We start from the raw sequence: 22,733 nt of genomic DNA on the forward strand, positions 1-22,733 counted from the left end.
CCATGGACACATTTTAGAACATCCAAAAGAAAGCAAGGAGAACAGTGAGACCACATTATATGAAGCACATTTGGGGACTCTGAGATTAGTTAATCTGGGAAATACAAGACCAAAGTGGGTTATAAAACTCTTCCTTATGTTTGTTTCTCTCAAAGGACAAAAGCAAGAATTAGGCATGGAAGTTAACAGAAGAAGATTTCACCTCAGAAACAAGGAAAAACTTTTCAAGTAATTAGAGCTCTTCAGACAAAAATAGAAATAACTTTCTGACTTGTGAGGGAAGTTGGAAATGATGGAATGCTAGAGCCCTTTTTCTGATAGTCTATATCTCATTCTAATACAGAAAAAGTTATGTAAGCAAAATAATAGTCAATCTCCACAGGCTAGGAAACCTATTTTGTTTAGTTAAAACATCTATTTGAAACTTTACATAACTTTAGAGGAAATGTAGATGTAAGTATAGTTATTAATACCTCTGAAGATCAGAACACAATAGGGATAACATTTAACAGAAAAGAAGAAATGTTAATTGTCAGAAAAGATTTTATGTCTTTCTATAATTTATGATTAACTATTCAGTACAGATGTCTTTCTCCCTCTGAAGGTCATTATTAATATAAAAATATGGCATCTGTGAAAGATAAATAACTCCAGGGAATTCTAAATAATTTTGTGGACAAACTACCAATTTAATTTTTTTTTTCAGTACGCGGGCCTCTCACTGTTGTGGCCTCTCCCGTTGAGGAGCACAGGCTCCAGACGCGCAGGCTCAGCGGCCATGGATCACGGGCGTAGCCGCTCCGCAGCATGTGGGATCTTCCCGGACCGGGGCAGGAATCTGTGTCCCCTGCATTGGCAGGCGGACTCTCAACCACTGCGCCACCAGGGAAGCCCCCAATTTAATTTTTTGACAGTATGATGTGTATAAAGAAATATCCTAACTCACCATGGTAAATTTTACTACTCTGACTGTGATAAACAATTATTTTCTGCCATTCTTAACATGCAAATTAGCGACTATTCCTTTATTTCTGCACTCTTTCAGTACTACCTCGGAGAGAAGTGCACTAACTATTTTAACTACATCTGAGAACAGTTAATTGTAAATACAGGATTTTAAAGTTACTTCCTCTGTGTGTTCATCATTAAGCATGTCGAGTCTCTTTCACAAGCCGACAATTACAGAACTAGGTACTCCTAAAATCTCAACTTACTGATTTAGGCACAAAAACCATATACAGATAGTACACAACCATTCACTTGCTTCAGGTGGTATGTCGTGATTAAGCATAAGCAATTTAGTAAATTGTTTGTAGCGGTCACTAGAGTGTGTAAATCCTATTTGAGCTTCATAATGTTGTACAGGCCTTACCCACGTTTATGAATCTACTTCAATTTTTCTTCTGATTCTATTCTGTGAATGGTAATTTTTAAGGCCTTTTAAATAAGGATACTGTGGTATCTCATGGAAATTTTAGGGCATCTTTTGAAGAGTCTATCCAATTCACACCCATATTTTTAAAAACTCTTAGCACAGGTGTAGCCCCCAGCATCCCTATTTATACCATAGGATCCTGCATTTCTGGAAATAATTGGGTGGGTCAGGGTTGTACACCTTGACTCAACGTGGATTAATAAGGGGAGAAGATAAGGATGAAAGAAAATGTGAGGTGGCCACCACCTACTCATCTTGGGCACAGTGGAGCAGAGAAAATAAAAGGAAAAAATGAGAAAGCTGGTCTGCAAAGGAAGATGGATGTGCCAGATGCCCAGTGGGCAGCAAAAAGAGGGAACAGAAGGAGATTCTAGCTCTGGTTTATCTTCTGCAGACTCTTCCTGAGGTCCCTCTGCATTCCTGCTCTGAGGTTTCCAAGAGAACCCACAGTATCCTTTCAAAAATCATCCTTTCTTGCTTAACCTAGTTCAAATCATTTCCTATTACTAGTATTCAAAAAATTCTAAAACAACACTTATTTATATATCCCTAGGTATGTGGTAGAGCTTTATATACATTTAATTCCCAATCAAAACAGTAACATGGGTATTATTCCCATTCTACAGAGAATTAAATATGTGAATATATGTGAAGGACTTAGAGTCGGCCCAGCCATATACTAAACCCTACATAAGTAGGGGCTATTATCATTGCCCTTTTCAATTGAGAGTTCCTTCAGGACAGACCATGTTCTGATCTCCAAGTTAGAATACATGGCACATAATAGGTGTTTGCTAAATGTTTCCTGATTGAATGAATAAGGTTGAAAAAATGTATGGTGGTATACTGTAATTTTAGTAAATGATTGTAAATTTAGCATGATTTTAGTATGTTATTGGAATAAAACTAAATTTCTTTAGCTTGTCACTCAGCAAAATAGTCCTATATCAACCTATGAGTGTTACCACTGAAAATTCATTTTGTACTTTGTTTCCACTTCTGTTGCAAATTTTTTTCCCTTGAAACATCTTGTACCAGTGGTAGTTATACAATATATGATCAATCAGCACCCAGAAATTGAGAATTCCTAATAATAATGGAAATGTGTAGCCCTGTATGCAATACTGCTTGTGTGTGTGTGTGTGTGTGTGTGTATTCTTTTCTGTCTCTTTCCAGTCTCACAGGACTATTAATAATGGGTTTCAATTTAGATACTGTATGTGAAAACATATAAAGCTTTATCATATATGCACTATATACTATAATCATGTAAAACATGTAAATATCATGTGTGCTACTATAACTTGAGAGAAAATAATATTCATATAATTGGGTTTAAATGTATTATTGCATAGGACTTATAATTTCAATGCATTTTTACATGTTATTCCCTTATGAAGACTCATTATTATTAAATATGAGCAGAATAAGGCTCCAGGATTTTTGTGTTTTAACCAAATTAACCCTATTAGAACTTTATTAGTCAAGTTGGGAGTTGAACCCTTGTCTTTGGATTTAAAACCTATGCTCTTTCCAATGATCTGGGGACAGCTGCTATTTTTAAAGATAACTTTTTAAATTACTGGAGTAGTAATATGCCAAATAATCGTAGTAGAGAAAGGAGGCCGCAGAGGGAGCAAAACTAACAACTACTGAGCACCTACTACATACCAGGCATTGTGCCAAATGATTCTACATGTGTGTCTCCATTTAATCCTTAAACCAAACCTTTGTGACCTATGCCTTCCATCACAGAGCAGTGCTACAAGCAGCAGAACATGGCATCGTTCCATAAGTGATTCTGAGTCCCAGAAAGAGCACTGTGGAATTATTTTCAATCATGATTCATTTTGTGTTGCCCGATTACTGCTGCTTGTAGCACTGCTACAATATAGAAGACTTAGTGATGATGCGTTCAGTGATTCATAGTTGTCCATTTTGTCAAGACATAAACTAAGACTCTGCAAAGTGATGCCATGCTCAGAACTATGTAGCTAGAAACAGTGTTAGGGCCCAGTCGTATATTGATAATTACTAACAACCCTTTAAAACAATATGGCTAAATTTTTATAGAAATAATGATCAAAATTAGCCTTCATTTCACAGCTAAAGACTTTCTCAAAATCACACAGATATTATGTAATCAAGTCAGGTCTAGAAATCAGGTTCTCTATAATAAAGTTTAATGCTATTGCTATCATAAATCACTGTCTTTTTTGAACTGGGAGTAAAACAAGGACAAATAAAAACATATAGAATGCTACTCAAAAAACCCCATATAATTTGGATGTCACTTCTTTCCACTGGTCACTGTGGTCTCCAGTGACCACCACTGCCACCCTACCATGTGTCACCACTGGTATTTTAGATCCCTCAAATTGTCAAAGGTGCACAGTAAATAAGCTCATGAAAGTAGGGGACACTTCCTTGGCTGAATGAATGGGTAAATGAGGAGACCCCTGAGAGATCTGCTTGGTCCTCAGTGGTTCGCAAAGTTTTCCATCTATCAGTGTCTCCTCCAGCCTCGTGTGCTGACGTGGATCTGTAGTGTTAGCAGCCATGCTAATCACAAGTTCTGGGTCAGCTCACTGAGTTTTCTCACTCACAGAAGTGTCCTGAATACCCTGCACATCGATTCCTCCTTGGCCTATCTGGTCCAAGTGTCAGACAGAGCAAACAAGCTTGAGCTATCTCCCAAAAGGCCCCTTATTCACCCGCAAGTAAACTTTTGTGAACTGGTTGGGTTACTGGCTGCTATGCCCATCTGCACTGTATCTTTAACACATTCCCGTCATGCCAGCAAGTATTCTTATTTTTTGAGTATTTTCTATTTTACCAGACAAAAAAATGATACAACAACCATTTTAAATTGTATTTTTTATTATTAGTGAGACAATACTTACTATGTTTATTAGCCCATAATTTATGTTTTAGACACGTCTTTTTAGATATTACTACTTTACTAAATCAATTCATAAGAAAATTTTTCATATATTAAGAATATGATTTATTAATTTCCTGGTTTCATTTATTCACTAATTTCTTATAAATAATTTTCCATTCTTTTTTAATATTACTTTACTCAACTCTTAGCTGAATGATATCTTGTATTCTTTTAAAAGAAGTTTACGTAAGTGGTAATTTCAGGAAGCCTTGAAAAATTCTCTTTGCAAGCTGATAGAGCCTCTGGGCTTTTACCATGATGCTATTCTTCCTTGTCTGAGAAGAGATGGAATTGATAAGCTCTTGCTCTTGACACCACATGACTCTACAGCAAGGACAATACAAGGCCCTGAGGAATCCCACCCAAGAGCAAATTTATAGATCTTGCAAGACAGCTTTTGAAAGACAGATGGAAGAATCCAAGGGTAATCATTTCCAAAATTCAAATTTTTCTTCTAGGTCCAAAAAAAATGATGCCTCTTGCTATTTTGTGACATGTCTACCAGGTAGCAGAGAGGGCCTGGCTTTTAATGCCCTACTGGAAAAAATATATATATATATATGCTCAGAAATAATCACTGTCAGTCATGTGGATTACAAATGGGTGGTTAGGACAACTTCTCCACTGGAAGCATTTGACAGGCACTGTCAACTGTGAACAACAGTGGCTTTCTGTCCCTAAGGAGGGAGCTGACTCCATGAGCATTTAATCTAAAGCAGGAATGGGCCTGGGCAACCAGCCTTCACAAGACCTGGTAGTCACCCAGTATTGTTTATATCATCTTGAGTGGAAGTCTTTCTTCTTTGGTAAAATCTCTTTTTTGATATTCTGAATTGCATTCCTCACCACTTTATAAAGAATCAAATAATTAAGGAGAAGGTGGGGAATAAAAGGAGTTACTCTGGATTAAGTCAAGATTTCTAAAACAGCTGTACTTTGCATATCTCAGACTTCTTCTCTTCACACACGAGTGAAAGCTTGACTGGGTATGAAATTATGACCTCGTAAATTTCCCCTCAGCACGGTATTTCCGATAGTTAGCACCGAACGGGAAAATTTAATCACACTGACTTCTGCCACAGGGTTGCTTACTTGGATTTTGGTTTATTATGGTTTATATTTTTAAACTGAGTCCCAGGTGAGAGTTTTTGTTTGTTTTTAAATTTCAAGGATGATGTTTTCATTATTTTTAATGAGAATATACAGAATTCTTGCACTGTTCAGGCTCAAGGTTGTGTTTACATGTTTATTTTTTAATCGGAAAAAATTTCCTATGTCATAGATCTTGTTACTACTTTTGCTTCATTTTTTTCCTTAAATCTTCTTGGGAGTACCTGCTTTCTAAGATTTGATCCACATTTTATGTCATGTATTTTTTCCATCACTCCTGTAATTTTCCTCCTCTTTGCAGTTAACCATTGACAGTTTGCTGCTACAGCTATTTTAACATGAGACAAATTAAGTGTTGAGACATAAATAGCATTTCTAACAATAAAATCAGTAATTACATAATGAGAAAAGTTGTATTTCATAAGACAAGTAAAAAAAATTCTGATCTTACATGTAAGTATAAGCAGATAACAAGATAGCCCCCAAATATATAAAGCATATACTGACATATGCAGATCTCTATACTACAATCCTCAGAACTGGTGAATACGTTACCTTATATGTCTAAAGGGCCGCTGCATGTGTGATTATCTTATGGACTGTGAAATGAGGAGACCATCTGGATTAATACAGGTGGGCCCAATATAATCACATGAGTCCTTAAAAGCAGAGGATGTTTTCCTGCTGTTGTCAAAGAAAGCTGGTAGCATGAGAAAGATTTGATACTGCCCCATTGCTGGTTATAAAATGTAGGGGAGACAGAAAGATAGACAAGATGAAAAGGCAGAGGGATACGTACCAGATGAAGGAACAAGATAAAACCCCAGAAAAACAACTAAATGAAGTGGAGATAGGCAACCTTCCAGAAAAGGAATTCAGAATAATGATAGTGAAGATGATCCAGGACCTTGGAAAAAGAATTGAGGCAAAGATCGAGAAGATGCAAGAAATGTTTAACAAAGACCTAGAAGAATTAAAGAACAAACAAACAGAGATGAACAATACAATAACTGAAATGAAAATGACACAAGAAGGAATCAATAGCAGAATAACTGAGGCAGAAGAACAGATAAGTGACCTGGAAGACAGAATGGTGAATTCACTCCTGGGGACCAGAATAAAGAAAAAAGAATGAAAAGAAATGAAGACAGCCTAAGAGACCTCTGGGACAACATTAAACACAACAACATGCACATTATAGGGGTCCCAGGAGGAGAGGAGAGAGAGAAAGGACCAGAGAAAATATCTGAAGAGATTATAGTTGAAAACTTTCCTAACATGGGAAAGGAAATAGCCAGCCAAGTCCAGGAAGCGCAGAAAGTCCCATACAGGATAAACCCAAAGAGAAACACGCTGAGACACATAGTAATCAAACTGGCAAAAATTAAAAACAAAGAAAAATTACTGAAAACAGCAAAGGAAAAACAACAAATAACATACAAGGAAACTCCCATAAGGTTAACAGCTGATTTCTCAGCAGAAACTCTACAAGCCAGAAGGGAGTGGCATGATATACTTAAAGTGATGAAAGGGAAGAAACTAAAACCAAGATTACTCTACCTGGAAAGGATCTCATTCAGATTCCATGGAGAAATTAAAAGCTTTACAGACAAGCAAAAGCTAAGGGAATTCAGCACCACCAAACCAGATCTACAACAAATGCTAAAGGAACTTCTCTAAGTGGGAAACAAGAGAAGAAAAGGACCTACAAAAACAAACCCAAAACAATTAAGATAATGGTAATAGGAACATACATACTGATAATTACCTTAAATGTGAATGGATTAGATGCTCCAACCAAAAGACACAGGCTTGCTCAATGGATACAAACACAAGACCCATATATATGCTGTCTACAAGAGACCCATTTCAGACCTAGGGACACATACACAGTGAAAGTGAGAGGATGGAAAAAGATATTCCATGCAAACGGAAATCAAAAGAAAGCTGGAGTACCAATACTCATATCAGATAAAATAGACTTTAAAATAAAGAATGTTATAAGAGGCAAGGAAAGACACTACATAATGATCAACGGATCAATCCAAGAAGAAGATATAACAATTATAAATATATATGCACCCAACACAGGAGCACCTCAATACATAAGGCAACCGCTAACAGCTCTAAAAGAGGAAATCGACAGTAACACAATAATAGTGGGGGACTTTAACACCTCACTTACACCAACGGACAGATCATCCAAAATGAAAATAAATAAGGAAACAGAAGCTTTAAATGACACAATAGACCAGAGAGATTTAATTGATATTTATAGGACATTCCATCCAAAAACAGCAGATTACACTTTCTTCTCAAGTGTGCATGGACCATTCTCCAGGATAGATCACATCTTGGGTCACAAATCAAGCTTCAGTAAATTTTAAAAAATTGAAATCATATCAAGCATCTTTTCCGACCACAATGTTACGAGATTAGAAATCAATTACAGGGAAAATACTGTAAAAAACACAAACATGTGGAGGCTAAACAATACGTTACTAAATAACCAAGAGATCACTGAAGAAATCAAAGAAGAAATCAAAAAATACCTAGAGACAAATGACAATGAAAACAACATGATGATCCAAAACCTATGAGATGCAGCAAAAGCAGTTTTAAGAGGTAAGTTTGTAGCTATCCAAGCCTACCTCAAGAAACAAGAAAAATTTCAAATAAGAAATCTAACCTCGGGCTTCCCTGGTGGCGCAGTGGTTGAGAGTCTGCCTGCCGCTGCAGGGGACACGGGTTCATGTCCTGGTCCGGGAAGATCCCACATGCTGCGGAGCATGGCCCGTGAGCCATGGCCGCTGAGCCTGCGTGTCTGGAGCCTGTGCTCCACAATGGGAGAGGCCACAACAGTGAGAGGCCCGCATACTGCAAAAAAAAAAAACAATAATCTAACCTCACACCTAAAGGAACTAGAGAAAAGAGAACAAACAAAACCCAACGTTAGCAGAAGGAAAGAAATCATAAAGATCAGAGTAGAAATAAATGAAATAGAAACAAGGAAAACAATAGCAAAGATCAATAAAACTAAAAGCTGGTTCTTTGAGAAGATAAACAAAATTGATAAGCCATTAGCCAGACTCATCAAGAAAAAGAGGGAGAGGACTCAAATCAATAAAATTAGAAATGAAAAAGGAGAAGTTACAACAGACACTGCAGAAATACAAAGCATCCTAAGAGACTACTACAAGAAACTCTATGCCAATAAAATGGACAAACTAGAAGAAATCGACAAATTCGTAGAAAGGTATAACCTTCTATGACTGAACCAGGAAGAAATTGAAAATATGAACAGACCAATCACAAGTAATAAATTGAAACCATGATTAAAAATCTTCCAACAAACAACAGTCCAGGACCAGTTAGCTTCACAGGTGAATTCTATCAAACATTTAGAGAAGAGCTAACACCCATCCTTCTCAAACTCTTACGAAAAATTGCAGAGGAAGGAACACTCCCAAACTCATTCTATGAGGCCACCATCACCCAGATACCAAAACCAGACAAAGATACTACAAAAAAAGAAAATTACAGATCAATATCACTGATGAATATAGATGCAAAAATCCTCAACAAAATACTAGCAAACAGAATCCAACAACACATTAAAAGGATCATACACCATGATCAAGTAGGATTTATCCTAGGGATGCAAGGATTCTTCAATATATGCAAATCAATCAATTTGATCCACCATATTAACAAATTGAAGAATAAAAACCATATAATCATCTCAATAGATGCAGAAAAAGCTTTTGACAAAATTCAACACCCATTTATGATAAAAGCTCTCCAGAAAGTGGGCATAGAGGGAACCTACCTCAACATAATAAAGGCCATGTACAACAAACCCACAGCAACATCATTCTCAATGGTGAAAAACTGAAAGCATTTCCTCTAAGATCAGAAACAAGACAAGGATGTCCACTCTCACCACTATTATTCAATATAGTTTTGGAAGTCCTAGCCCCAGCAATCAGAAAAGAAAAAGAAATAAACGGAATACAACTTGGAAAAGAGAAGTAAAACTGTTACTGTTTGCAGATGACATGATACTATACACAGAGAATCCTAAAGATGCCACCAGAAAACTACTAGAGCTAATCAATGAATTAGGTAATGTTGCAGGATACAAAAGTAATGCACAGAAATCCCTTGCATTCCTATATACTAATGAGGAAAAATCTGAAAGAGAAGTTAAGGAAACACTCCCATTTACCATTGCAACAAAAAGAATAAAATAACTAGGAATAAACCTACCTAGGGAGACAAAAGACCTATATGTGGAAAACTATAAGACACTGATGAAAGAAATTGAAGATGATACCAACAGATGGAGAGATATACCATGTTCTTGGATTGGAAGAATCAACATTGTGAAAATGACTATACTATCCAAAGCAATCTACAGATTCAATGCAATCCCTATCAAATTACCAATGGCATTTTTTACAGAACTAGAACAAAAAAATCTCTAAAATTTGTATGGAGACACAAAAGACCCCGAATAGCCAAAGCAGACTTGAGGGAAAAAAGTGGAGTTGGAGGAATCAGACGCCTTGACTTCAGACTATATTACAAAGCTACAGTAATCAAGACAATATGGTACTGGCACAAAAACAGAAACACAGATCAATGGAACAAGATAGAAAGCCCAGAGATAAACCCACGCACCTATGGTCAACTAATCTATGACAAAGGAGCCAAGGATATACAATGGAGAAAAGGCAGTCTCTTCAGTAAGTGGTGCTAGGAAAACTGGACAGCTACATGTAAAAGAATGAAATTAGAACACTCCCTAACATCAAAAATAAACTCAAAATGGATTAGAGACCTAAATGTAAAACCAGACACTATAAAACTCTTAGAGGAAGACATAGGAAGAACTCTCTTTGACATAAATCACAGCAAGATCTTTTTTGATCCACCTCCTAGAGTAATGGAAATAAAATCAAAAATAAACAAATGGGACCTAATGAAACTCCAAAGCTTTTGCACAGCAAAGGTAACCACAAACAAAAGACAACCCTCAGAATGGGAGAAAATATTTGCAAATGAATCAACGCAGGATTAATCTCCAAAATATATAAACAGCTCATGCAGCTCAATATTAAAAAAAAACAACCCAATCGAAAAATGGGCAGAAGACCTAAACAGACATTTCTCCAAAGAAGACATACAGATGGCCAAGAAGCACATGAAAAGCTGCTCAACATCACTAATTATTAGAGAAATGCAAATCAAACGTACAATGAGGCATCACCTCATACCAGTTAGAATGGACATCATCAGAAAATCTACAAACAACAAATGCTGGAGAGGGTGTGGGGAAAAGGGAACCCTCTTGCACTGTTGGTGGGAATGTAAATTGACACAGCCACTATGGAGAACAGTATGGAGGTTCCTTAAAAAACTAAAAATAGAATACCATATGACCCAGAAATCCCACTACTGGTCATATACCCAGAGAAAACCATGATTCAAAAAGACACATGCACCCCAATATTCACTGCAGCAATATTTACAGTAGCCTGGTCATGGACGCAACCTAAATGCCCATCAACAGATGGATGAAGAAGATGTGGGACATGTATACAATGGAATATTACTCAGCGATAAAAAGGAACAAAATTGGGCCATTTGTTGAGACGTGGATGGATCTAGAGACTGTCACAGAGTGAAATAAGTCAGAAAGAGAAAACAAATATCGTATATTAACGCATATATGTGGAAGCTAGAAAAATGGTACAGATGAACCAGTTTGCAGGGCAGAAATTGAGACACAGATGTGGAGAACAAATGTATGGACACCAAGGGGGGAAAGCGGCAGGGGGTTGTGGTGGTGGTGTGATGAATTGGGAGATTGGGATTGACATGTATACACTGATGTGTATAAAATTGATGACTAATAAGAACCTGCTGTATAAAAAAATAAATAAAATAAAATTCAAAAAAAAAATGTAGGGGACTATGTGCAAGACCCAGAGAGAGTAGTCGAGAAGCTGGAAAAAGCAAGAAAATGGTTTTTCTCCTTGAGCCTCTAGAAAGAAATGCCTGCTGACACCTTGATTTCAGTCTAGTGGTACCAGTATTGGTCTTCAAATCTACAGAACAATAAGATAACCTATTTGGGTTGTTTTAAGCCATATATATATATATATATATATATATATATATGTATATATGTATATACACACACACATAATGTTAAAATAGCTAAGCAAGGAGGGCATTACGTAAGTAAACCAAAACTTAAGCCGGAATCAATGCACTCAAATCTGAGAAAATGAAGCTCAAGAACAACCAATCATAAACAGCCAAATAGCATCTGTAAAAGAATATATATATATATATATATATATATATATATATATATATATATCTTCAAATCTCTTTTCTGTACAACTGAAACCAACACAACATTGTAAATCAACTATACTTCAGTTAAAAAAAGAATAAAAAACAGCCAGCTAGGCTTTCCCAAATAAGACACCACTTAAGCTCTTGCCAGTCAAATAATTTCCTTGCTTTTCTTCCATGTCTGCTCTATAAAAACCTGTCTCCTGCTACTGTTGATAAAATGCTCCTAACCATGTTCACCTTGGCACTGCTCAATTCAAATTGATGTTTGCTCAAATAGTCTTGAAAACTTAATGAGCCTCAATTTATCTTTTAACAATATCTATATATCTATATCTATTCATATTCATTCCAATCCAAAACCATAGTGTTCATTCCAGCGTTCTAGCATTCCTTCTTCACTCATTTCTAACTTCTTTCTCTGACAGTAGGAAACCTGGCTCTCCTTACTACAATATATAGTATAGACTACATAATTATTGTTCTACAATACTACACACGGAAAGTAGTTTCAAAAGTGCGAGCCCACACCCCTGTGAGAAAAAATGTTTACCAACTGTACACAGTTTCTTCTGGATTTACCCTTACAGTATCTACTAAAAATATTGTTTTACCATATTATCAGCTCAAGTGCGCATGGAACATTCTCCAGGATAGATCACATCTTGGGTCACAAATCAAGCCTCAGTAAATTTAAGAAAACTGAAATCGTATCAAGCATCTTTTCCGACCACAATGTTATGAGATTAGAAATCAATTACAGGGAAAAAAACGTAAAAATCACAAACACGTGGAGGCTAAACAATATGTTACTAAATAACCAAGAGATCACTGAAGAACACTATGGCTTTCCCACCACGAGGGACATTCTCAACCTCTAAGCAGCCACTTCCTGCTCAGTATTTCTGCCCTCTGGCTCCAACCAGTTAGAAATCAATCAACAAACACTGTAAGGAGAAAAGCAGCTCAGGCAATTGGGCTCACTTTTCTGCCTTTCTTTCTTGGGTATTTACACTTCATTTTTTTGTTGTCATTGCCTTGTCCAGTTTCAACTTATTTTTGTTCAATGGCTCACAAGATTGTTTAAAGCTCTATTCAGTTTCCTCACCTCTTAACAACCATTTTCTGCTTGACTTCTAAGCATATCTAAAGAATGCTAAACTCATCACAGTGAGTTTCATTTTTTCTCTGGAATCTTGGCTCCTTAACTCTTGACTGCCTTAACTGCAGTCCAAAGCTTTCCAACAGATGGGATGTTTGTTTTGCTACTTTTTTCCTTCAGCTCTTCAGTTACTCTTGGGAGCTTTGGTCAGCAACAAACTAGTCCTTAACAGCTAGATGGGGAAACCTCCAAAGCCTGTAACTATTTCCCTGGATGGTATTTTTAGTGTTTAGGTTTCTCAGTCAATCCAAAATTAGCAGCCTGCAACTGTAACTTCTCCTGTCCCCATTTTTTTAATGGAGAATTATCTTTGGTTTTAAATTGTTTTGTACTTCTTTATCATTTTAGAACTTCTAATTGGAGTTTTGAAGAGAACGTATGAGTCTTTGCAAGCAGGTTATCATATTGGTCTGGAAATCTCTATAGGTTTGGAGTCAAAAAAATTTTTTTTTCTTACTCAAAGAATAGAACACTTTTTTAAGTCAAAAAACTTTCACTGTTAATTTGGGTAATTCCAGAATTATTTTCATGACATCATTTGCCCTGGGGAATGTCTTCAATTATGGATGTATTAGCAAAAAGCATTTTAGGCTTTAGAAAAAAAAATTAGAGTGAATTAATATGTGAAAAGTGTTCACAAATCAAATAAACACACAAATTGAATAGCTTTCATCTTTTCAAATCCACCATTAAGTAAAGGAATTATTTACTTTATTCAATTTCATATTTCAAAAAGTGTGGTGGAAATTATTTTCTATATAGACAAATGTAATGAGTATTCGGAAAGTGACACAGGCGTGAACACAGCCTGAAGGGGACTAGTGCGCCACAGCTAGCCAGGAGGGAGTCCGGGGAAAGGTCTACAGCTGCCGAAGAGGCAAGAGACTTTTTCTTGCCTCTGTTTCCTGGTGCGCGAGGAGAGGAGATTAACTGACATAGGCACGTCCTCCTCCGTAGAACCTCCGATTTCCCACTGAGTATTCAAATCGGTTAGCTGAGACCCAGGAAGGCAGCAGAGAGTATATGCAGTTAATGTGAAAGTATCTTGGAAACCCTCATTTCTCACTGTTCCCCATTACCTTGGCAAAATTAGAACTGATTTTTCCTATCAACACCCATGTACTTATCTTGCCAATTCTTTCTTTCTTTTCATATTCAAAGCAATCAGTCACATTCCATTTAACCGGATTTTATCTTTGTGAGACACAGGTCACGGAGTAAAGAAGTGGGGCTGCCTATGAGATTTCACACAGTCCTTCTTGAAGCATGCTTATTCACTTACCAAATATTCATCTAGCCTTGTGAGAGTGTTAAGAACATAAAAGTGAATGAGACATAATCCATATTTTCAAGACGGCTTATTGTTTTGGAGGAGGGATATCTTTATAAATAGATTTTATACAAGGTATAAAAATAATTAACCTTTGTGTGGCGCTTCACAGATTACACCACATGCTAACATGCAGTATATAAATTAATTCTATGATAAAGAATTAACATTTTAAATCTCTATCTTCAATGTACGAAAAACTACATGCAAAATTTTAGTTAAGGTACTTACTCCCAGGCTGCAAATAAAAAGAAGAGAGAATTCACTTTGGGGTGAGGAGAAATGCCCTTTCCTCTAGTCCACTAGAATTATCAATCAACACCAAAGAATACAATAGTGAAAACAATGTAGTTTATGGCTTTTCTGTTCAGTTGCTATACCATGCCCCTTTTATGTGCACTCATATTTTTGTGGAAGAAAGTCTTTTTCCTTCTGATGATTCTCAGGCAGATCTTCTGCCTCCAGTGTTCTCTTACACGAGGCTTATAAACTCGCCCACCATCCTATTCTATTTGGAAGAAGACTAGACCTATATAAAGGTCTCTGGGTCTTCTGTTTTAATCTACATTCTACCTATATTCCAGAATCTGTTGCTTTATTTTTTTATGTAGTAAAAGTGCCTGTCTATTAGTAGCTGAGGCAGAGTAAGCGCTTAATATTTATCACATGGATGAATTATCACTAGTAAATTCATGATATTAGCCACAAATTACTAAGTGCTCACTATGTATCAGGTACAGGACTAATGTTTCTCATAGACTGCCTCAACAAATCCTCAGACCAAACCTGAGACATGGATATTTTCACTATCATCATCCCCATTTTACAAATGAACTAACGCATAAAAGAATAAAGTAACTTACAGGTCATAAAGCTTGTGATTGAGATAGAATTAGGCAGACTGACTGCAAACAGCATGCCCTTAACCACCATGCCATAACCTGCTTTTCTCATTTCAACAATTATAGACATTTTCCCTTCTTTAAGAATGTCTTAATTTGATTAGTCATGGAGATCCATGCTCGTTTTTCAAATGCATTACCCTTCTCAATTTTATTCTTAAACAAGAATGCTAACTCTTAGTGATTCAATAAATATCAAAAATACTGATCAGGAGGACCTTCAAGATGGCAGAAGAGTGAGACGCGGAAATCACCTTCCTCCCCACAGATACATCAGAAATACATCTACATGTGGAACAACTGCTACAGAACACCTACTGAACGCTGTCAGAAGACCTCAGACCTCCCCAAAGGCAAGACTCTCCCCACGTACCTGGGTAGGGCAAAAGAAAAAACAGAATAAACAGAGACAAAAGAATAGGGACGGGACCTGCACCACTGGGAGGGAGCTGTGAAGGAGGAAAGGTCTCCATACACTAGGAAGCCCCTTCACGGGCGGGGACTGCGGGTGGCGGAGGGGGGAAACTTTGGCGCCTCGGAGGAGAGCACAGCAACAGGGGTGCGGGGGTGGGGGGGGAAAGCGGAGAGATTCCCGCACAGAGGGTCGGTGCCGACCGGCACTAACCAGCCCGAGAGGCTTGTCTGCTCACCCGCCGGCGCAGGTGGGGGCTGGGAGCTGAGGCTCGAGCTTCGGAGGTCGGAGCCCAGGGAGAGGGCTGGGGTTGGCGGCGTGAACACAGCCTGAAAGGGGCTAGTGCGCCACGGCTAGCCGGGAGGGAGTCCGGGAAAAGGTCTACAGCTGCCGAAGAGGCAAGAGACTTTTTCTTGCCTCTTTGTTTCCTGGTGCGCGAGGAGAGGAGATTAACAGCGCCGCTTAAAGGAGCTTCAGAGACGGGCGTGAGCCGCGGCTATCAGCGCTTTACCCAAAGACGGACATGAGACGCTAAGGCCGCTGCTGCCACCAGCAAGAAGCCTGTGTGCGAGCACAGCTCACTCTCCACACCTCCCCTCCAGGGAGCCTGTGCAGCCCGCCACCGCCAGGGTCCCGTGATACAAGGACAACTTACCAGAGAGAACACACGGAGGGCCTCAGGCTGTTGCAACATCATATCAGCCTCTGCCGCCGCAGGCTCGCCCGGCATACGTATACGTACCCCTCCCTCCCCTGGCCTGAGTGAGCCAAAGCCCCCAATCAGCGGCTCCTTTAACCCCGTCGTGTCTGCGTGAGGAACGGACGCCCTCAGACGACCTACACGCAGGGGCGGGGCCAAATCCAAAGCTGAATCCCAGGAGCTGTGCGAACAAAGAGAAAGGGAAATCTCTCCCAGCAGCCTCAGGAGCAGCAGATTAAATCTCCAAAATCAACTTGATGTACCCTGCATCTGTGAAATACCTGAATAGACAATGAATCATCCCAAATTGAGGAGGTGTCCTTTGGGAGCAATGATATATATATATTATATATATAATATATACTATAATTATATAATTAATATATATAATTAATAATTAATATATAATATATCAATATATAATAATATATAGAATATATGATTAATATATTAATATATAATTATATAGTATATAATATATATAATATAATTATATTATATATATTATATATATACATATATATTTCCCTTTTTCTCTTTTTGTATGTATTCGTATGCTTCTGTGTGTGATTTTTTCTGTATACTTTGCTTTCACCATTTTTCACCATTTCACCAGGGTTCTGTCTGTCCCCTTTTGGTTTTTTTTAGTATAGTTTTCAGCACTTGTTATCATTGGTGGATTTGTTTTTTGGTTTGGTTGTTCTCTTCTGTCATTATTTTTTTTTAATTACTTAAAACAATTTTTTAATAATTATTTTCCTTTTTCTTTCTCCTTCCTCCCTCCCTCCCTCCCTCCCTCCCTCTCTCTCTCTCTCTCTCTTTTCCTTCCTTCCTTCCTCCCTCCCTCCCTCCCTCCCTCTCTCTCCCTCTCCCTCTCTCTCTCTCTCTCTCTCTCTCTCTTTCTCTCTTTCTTTCTCCCTTTTATTCTGAGCCATGTGGATGACAGGCTCTTGGTGCTCCAGCCAGGCCTCAGGGCTGTGCCTCTGAGGTGGGAGAGCCAAGTTCAGGACATTGCTTCACCAGAGACCTCCCAGCTCCACTGAATATCAAATGACAAAAGTCTCTCAGAGATCTCCATCTCAACGCCAAGACCCAGCTCCACTCAATGACCAGCAAGCTACAGTGCTGGACACCCTATGCCAAACAACTTGCAAGACAGGAACACAACCCCACCCATTAGCAGAGAGGCTGCCTAAAGTCATAAAAAGGTCAAAGACACCCCAAAACACACAAGACGTGGACCTGCCCACCAGAAAGAAAAGATCCAGCCTCATCCACCAGAACACAGGCACTAGTCCCCTCCACTAGCAAGCCTACAGAACCCACTGAACCAACCTTAGCCACTGAGGGCAGACACCAAAAACAACGGGAAATACGAACCTGCAGCCTGCGAAAGGAGACCCCAAACACAGTAGGTTAAGAAAAATGAGAAGACAAAGAAACAAAGCAGATGAAGGAACAAAGTAAAAACCCACCAGACCTAACAAATGAAGAGGAAATAGGCAGTCTACCTGAAAGAGAATTCAGAATAATGACAGTAAAGATGATCCAAAATTTTGGAAATAGAATGGAGAAAATAGAAGAAACGTTTAACAAGGACCTACAAGAACTAAAGAGCAAACAGTCATGAACAACACAATAAATGAAATTAAAAATTCTCTAGAAGGAATCAATAGCAGAATAACTGAGGCAGAAGAATGGGTACATGACGTGGAAGATAAAATGGTGTAAATATCTACTGTAGAGCAGAATAAAGAAGAAAGAATTACAAGAATTTAGGACAGTCCCAGAGACCTCTGGGACAATATTAAATGCACCAACATTCGAATTATAGGGATCCTAGAAGAAGAAGAGTAAAAGAAAAGGACTGAGAAAATATTTGAAGAGATTATAGTTGAAAACTTCCCTAACATGGGAAAGGAAATAGGTCCAGGAAGCGCAGAGAATCTCTTACAGGATAAAGCCAAGGAGAAACACGCCAAGACACATATTAATCAAACTTTCAAAGATTAAATACAAAGAAAAAATATTAAAAGCACCATGGAAAAGCCACAAATAATATACAAGGGAATCCCAATAAAGTTAAGAGCTGATCTTTCAGCAGAAACTCTAAAAGCCAGAAGGGAGTGGAAGGACATGTTTAAAGTGATGAAAGGGCAAAACCTACAACCAAGATTACTCTACCCAGCAAGGATCTCATTCAGATTCAATGGAGAAATTAAAACCTTTACAGAAAAGCAAAAGCTAAGAAAACTGAGCACCACCAAACCAGCTTTACAACAAATGCTAAAGGAAATTCTCTAGGCAGGAAACACAAGAGAAGGAAAAGACCTACAATAACAAACCTAAAACAATTAAGAAAATGGTAATAGGAACATACATATCAATAATTACCTTAAATGTAAATGGCTTAAATGCTCCAACCCAAAGACATAGACTGGCTGAATGGATACAAAAGCAAGACCTGTATATATGCTGTCTACAAGAGACCCACTTCAGACCTAGGGACACATACAGACTGAAAGTGAGGGGTTGGAAAAAGACATTCCACGCAAATGGAAATCAAAAGAAAGCTGGTGTAGCAATTCTTGCATCAGACAAAATAGACTTTAAAATGAAGACCACTACAAGAGACAAAGAAAGACACTACATAATGATCAAGGGATAAATCCAAGAAGAAGATATAACAATTGTAAATATTTATGCAGCCAACATAAGAGCATCTCAATACATAAGGCAAACGCTAACAGCCATAAAAAGGGAAATCGAGAGTAACACAATAATAGTAAGGGACTTTAGCACCCCACTTTCACCAATGGACAGATCATCCAAAATGAAAATAAATAAGGAAACATAAGCTTTAAATGACACATTAGACAAGTTGCACTTAATTGATATTTATAGGACATTCCATCCAAAAACAAGAGAATACACTTTATTCTCAAGTGCTCATGGAACACTGTCCAGGATACATCGTATCTTGGGTTACAAATCAAGCCTTGGTAAATTTAAGATAATTGAAATCACATCAAGTATCTTTTCCAACCACAACAGATATTACAGGAAAAGACTGTAATAAATACAAACACATGGAGGGTAAACAGTACACTACTAAATAACCAAGAGATCACTGAAGAAATCAAACAGGAAATCAAAAAATACCTAGAAACAAATCAGAATGAAGACACAACGACCCAAAACCTATGGGATCAGGAAAAGCAGTACTAACAGGGAAGTTTATAGCATTACAATCCTACCTCAGGAAAGAAGAAAAATCTCAAATAAACAACCTAACTTTACACCTAAAGCAATTAGAGAAAGAAGAACCAAAAAACCCTAAACTTAGCAGAAGGAAAGAAATCATAAAGATCAGATAAGAAATAAATGAAGAAGAAATGAAGGAAACAATAGCAAAGATCAATAAAACTAAAAGCTGTTTCTTTGAGAAGATAAACAAAACTGATAAACCATTAGCCAGACTCATCAAGAAACACAGGCAGAAGACTCAAATCAACAGAATTAGAAATGAAAAAGGAGACGTGAAATCTGACACTGCAGAAATACAAAGAATCATAAGAGATTACTACAAGCAAAGATATGCCAATAAAATGGACAACCTGGAAGAAATGGACAAATTCTTGGAAAAGCACAATCTTCCCAGACTGAGCCAGGAAGAAATAGAAAATATGAACAGACCAATCACAAGCATTGAAATTGAAACTGTGATTAAAAATCTTCCAACAAAAAAAAAAAAAAAAAAAAAAAATCTTCCAACAAACAAAAGCCCAGGACCAGTTGGCTTCACAGGCGAATGCTATCAAACATTTAGAGAGAGCAAACACCTATCCTTCTCAAAATCTTCCAAAATATAGCAGAGTGAGGAACACTGCCAAACTGATTCTATGAGGCCACCATCACCCTGATACCAAAACCAGACAAGGATGTCACAAAGAAAGAAAACTACAGGCCAATATCACTGAAGAACACAGATGCAAAAATCCTAACAATATACTAGCAAACAGAATCCAACAGCACATTAAAAGGATCATACACCATGATCAAGTGGGGTTTATCCCAGGAATGCAAGGATTCTTCAGTATACACAAATCAATCAATGTGATACACCATATTAACAAACTGGATGATAAAAACCATATGATAATCTCAATAGATGCAGGAAAAGCTTTTGACAAAATTCAACACCCAGTTATGATAAAAACTCTCCAAAGTGGTTATAAAGGGAACCTACCTCAACATAATAAGGGCCATATATGACAAACCAACAGCCAACATCGTTCTCAATATTGAAAAACTGAAACCATTTCCTCTAAGATCAGGAACAAGACAAGGTTGCTCACTCTCACTGCTATTACTCAACATAATTTTGGAAGTTTTAGCCACAGCAATCAGGGAAGAAAAAAAAACAAAAGGAATCAAATCAGAAAAGAAGAAGTGAAACTGTCACTGTTTGCAGGTGACATGATACTACTCATAGAGAATCCTAAAGATGCCACCAGAAAACTACTAATCAATGAATTTGATAAAGTAACAGAATACAAAATTAATGCACAGAAATCTCTTGCATTCCTATACACTAATGACGAAAAATCTGAAAGAAAAATTAAGGAAACACTCCCATTTACCATTGCAACAAAAATACCTAGGAATAAACTACCTAAGGAGACAAAAGACCTGTATGCAGAAAACTATAAGACACTGATGAAAGAAATTAAAGGTGATGTAAACAGCTGGAGAGATATACCATGTTCTTGGATTGGAAGAATCAAAATTGTGAAAATGACTATAATACCGAAAGCAATCCACAGATTCAGTGCAATCCCTATCAAAGTCCCAATGGCAGATGAGACTTTGTGAAAATTGTGATCTTGATTTGAAAAAAATCAAATTGAATCTTTTGAGGTCTGTTGGTCATTCATATAAAGATATATACCTTTTTTAAAAGATTATCTGGAAGAAATAATACTTGCAAACTTTTATTGAACACTTAGTGCCTGTCAGGCCCTGTGTTCTGGGCTTTTTCTGGATTATCTAATTTTATGCTCAAACAGCTCCATGAATCATCATCATCCTCGTTTTACAGATGAACAGACTGAGGCTTAGGCACATCGAGTCATTCACTCAGGTCACAATTTGTTGGCTGTATAACTAGCATTTAGACCAGCAGTCTGACTTTACTGCCCCCACTCTCAGCCAGGGCACCATAACTTCTTGGGAAGTTTAGCACTCTGATTGCTTTGTCATAGGAATAGAAAGCAGATCTACTGTCCCTTTATCTTCCACAATGGAGAAGTTTGGTTTCAGCCTTGAACTACTAGTGAAAGTCTCTCCCTGTAAGTCTCCAAACAGCTAATTTTTGAAAAGAATTATTCTTTGTGTGGATATATTTAGCATATTCACACAAAGAATCTATCTATCTATCTATCTATCTATCTATCTATCTATCTATCTATCTATCTATCTACAGATAGATAGCACCGCTTGTTTCTTCAGTAGTGGATTGTAGAAGAGCTTTGTTATTTTGGTTTAAGCTTCTGGAGTGATCCTATAGGGCAGGATATTAACACTTGTGATCTGAGTGTGAATAACACTTGGCTGTGAATAATTATTTTGTTCCCTGACCTCAGGATATTTTGGGGGTTTTGGCAGTTTAAAACATGACACACAACACTACTCAGCCCCAGGTGCACTGTTAACAATCAAACAGTTGAAAGCTAATTGGTCAAATCAACAATTTATTTGAAACTATGAGTTGACTGGAAAAGAGCAGCCTTTCCAATCAACAGTGTTAAGGCAGCAACTCTAGGGTTCACCACGAAGTAGATGAGCAACTTTTTACACACCTGCCTTATGTCAGGTTGGGAGAAATTTAGGGGAAGTTCTGATTCTTTGGTAAACTCTACAGTCAGTTTGCAGAAATTTATAGCACCTTGTTTTAGAATTGTGCTTTTGATGACAAATTCATTTCAGTAGATTATGCTTTGCTTGGTAGGCAGTATTTTAATTTAATATTTTTATCACTAGCCCTAAGTGAATTATTCAAAAGTGTCTGGGTCCAAAATGTTTTCTAATATTAATCGATGTGTTGATAATGCCTGTGTACCCTAGGATGGTTTTTATATTTTACTGCATTTTATGCAGTTTTACTTTAGCCTTTTACTTTTCAAAAAATTTTTTATTGGAGTATAGTTGATTTAAAATGTTGTGCTAGTTTCAGGTGTACAGCAAAGTGAATCAGTTATACATATACGTATATCCACTCTTTTTTAGATTCTTTTCCTAGATAGGTCATTACAGAGTATTGAGTAGAGTTCCCTGTGCTATACAGTAGGTCCTTATTAGTTATCTATT

General features: G+C 37.5%; 1 long non-coding RNA gene across 1 annotated transcript in view; it reads right to left on the reverse strand.

Moving 5' to 3' along the window:
* The window catches only part of LOC307185717, a 166,697-nt gene extending 150,281 nt beyond the window's left edge, over positions 1 to 16,416 (reverse strand). The window contains exon 1 of the long non-coding RNA XR_013828156.1: positions 16,320 to 16,416. This is a non-coding gene — a long non-coding RNA (uncharacterized lncRNA). The remainder of the gene's footprint in view (positions 1 to 16,319) is intronic.
* Between the last annotated feature and the right edge of the window lie 6,317 nt (positions 16,417 to 22,733).

The sequence above is a fragment of the Stenella coeruleoalba genome (genome assembly GCF_951394435.1).
Source record: "Stenella coeruleoalba genome assembly, chromosome: 4".
Classification (NCBI taxonomy): domain Eukaryota; kingdom Metazoa; phylum Chordata; class Mammalia; order Artiodactyla; family Delphinidae; genus Stenella; species Stenella coeruleoalba.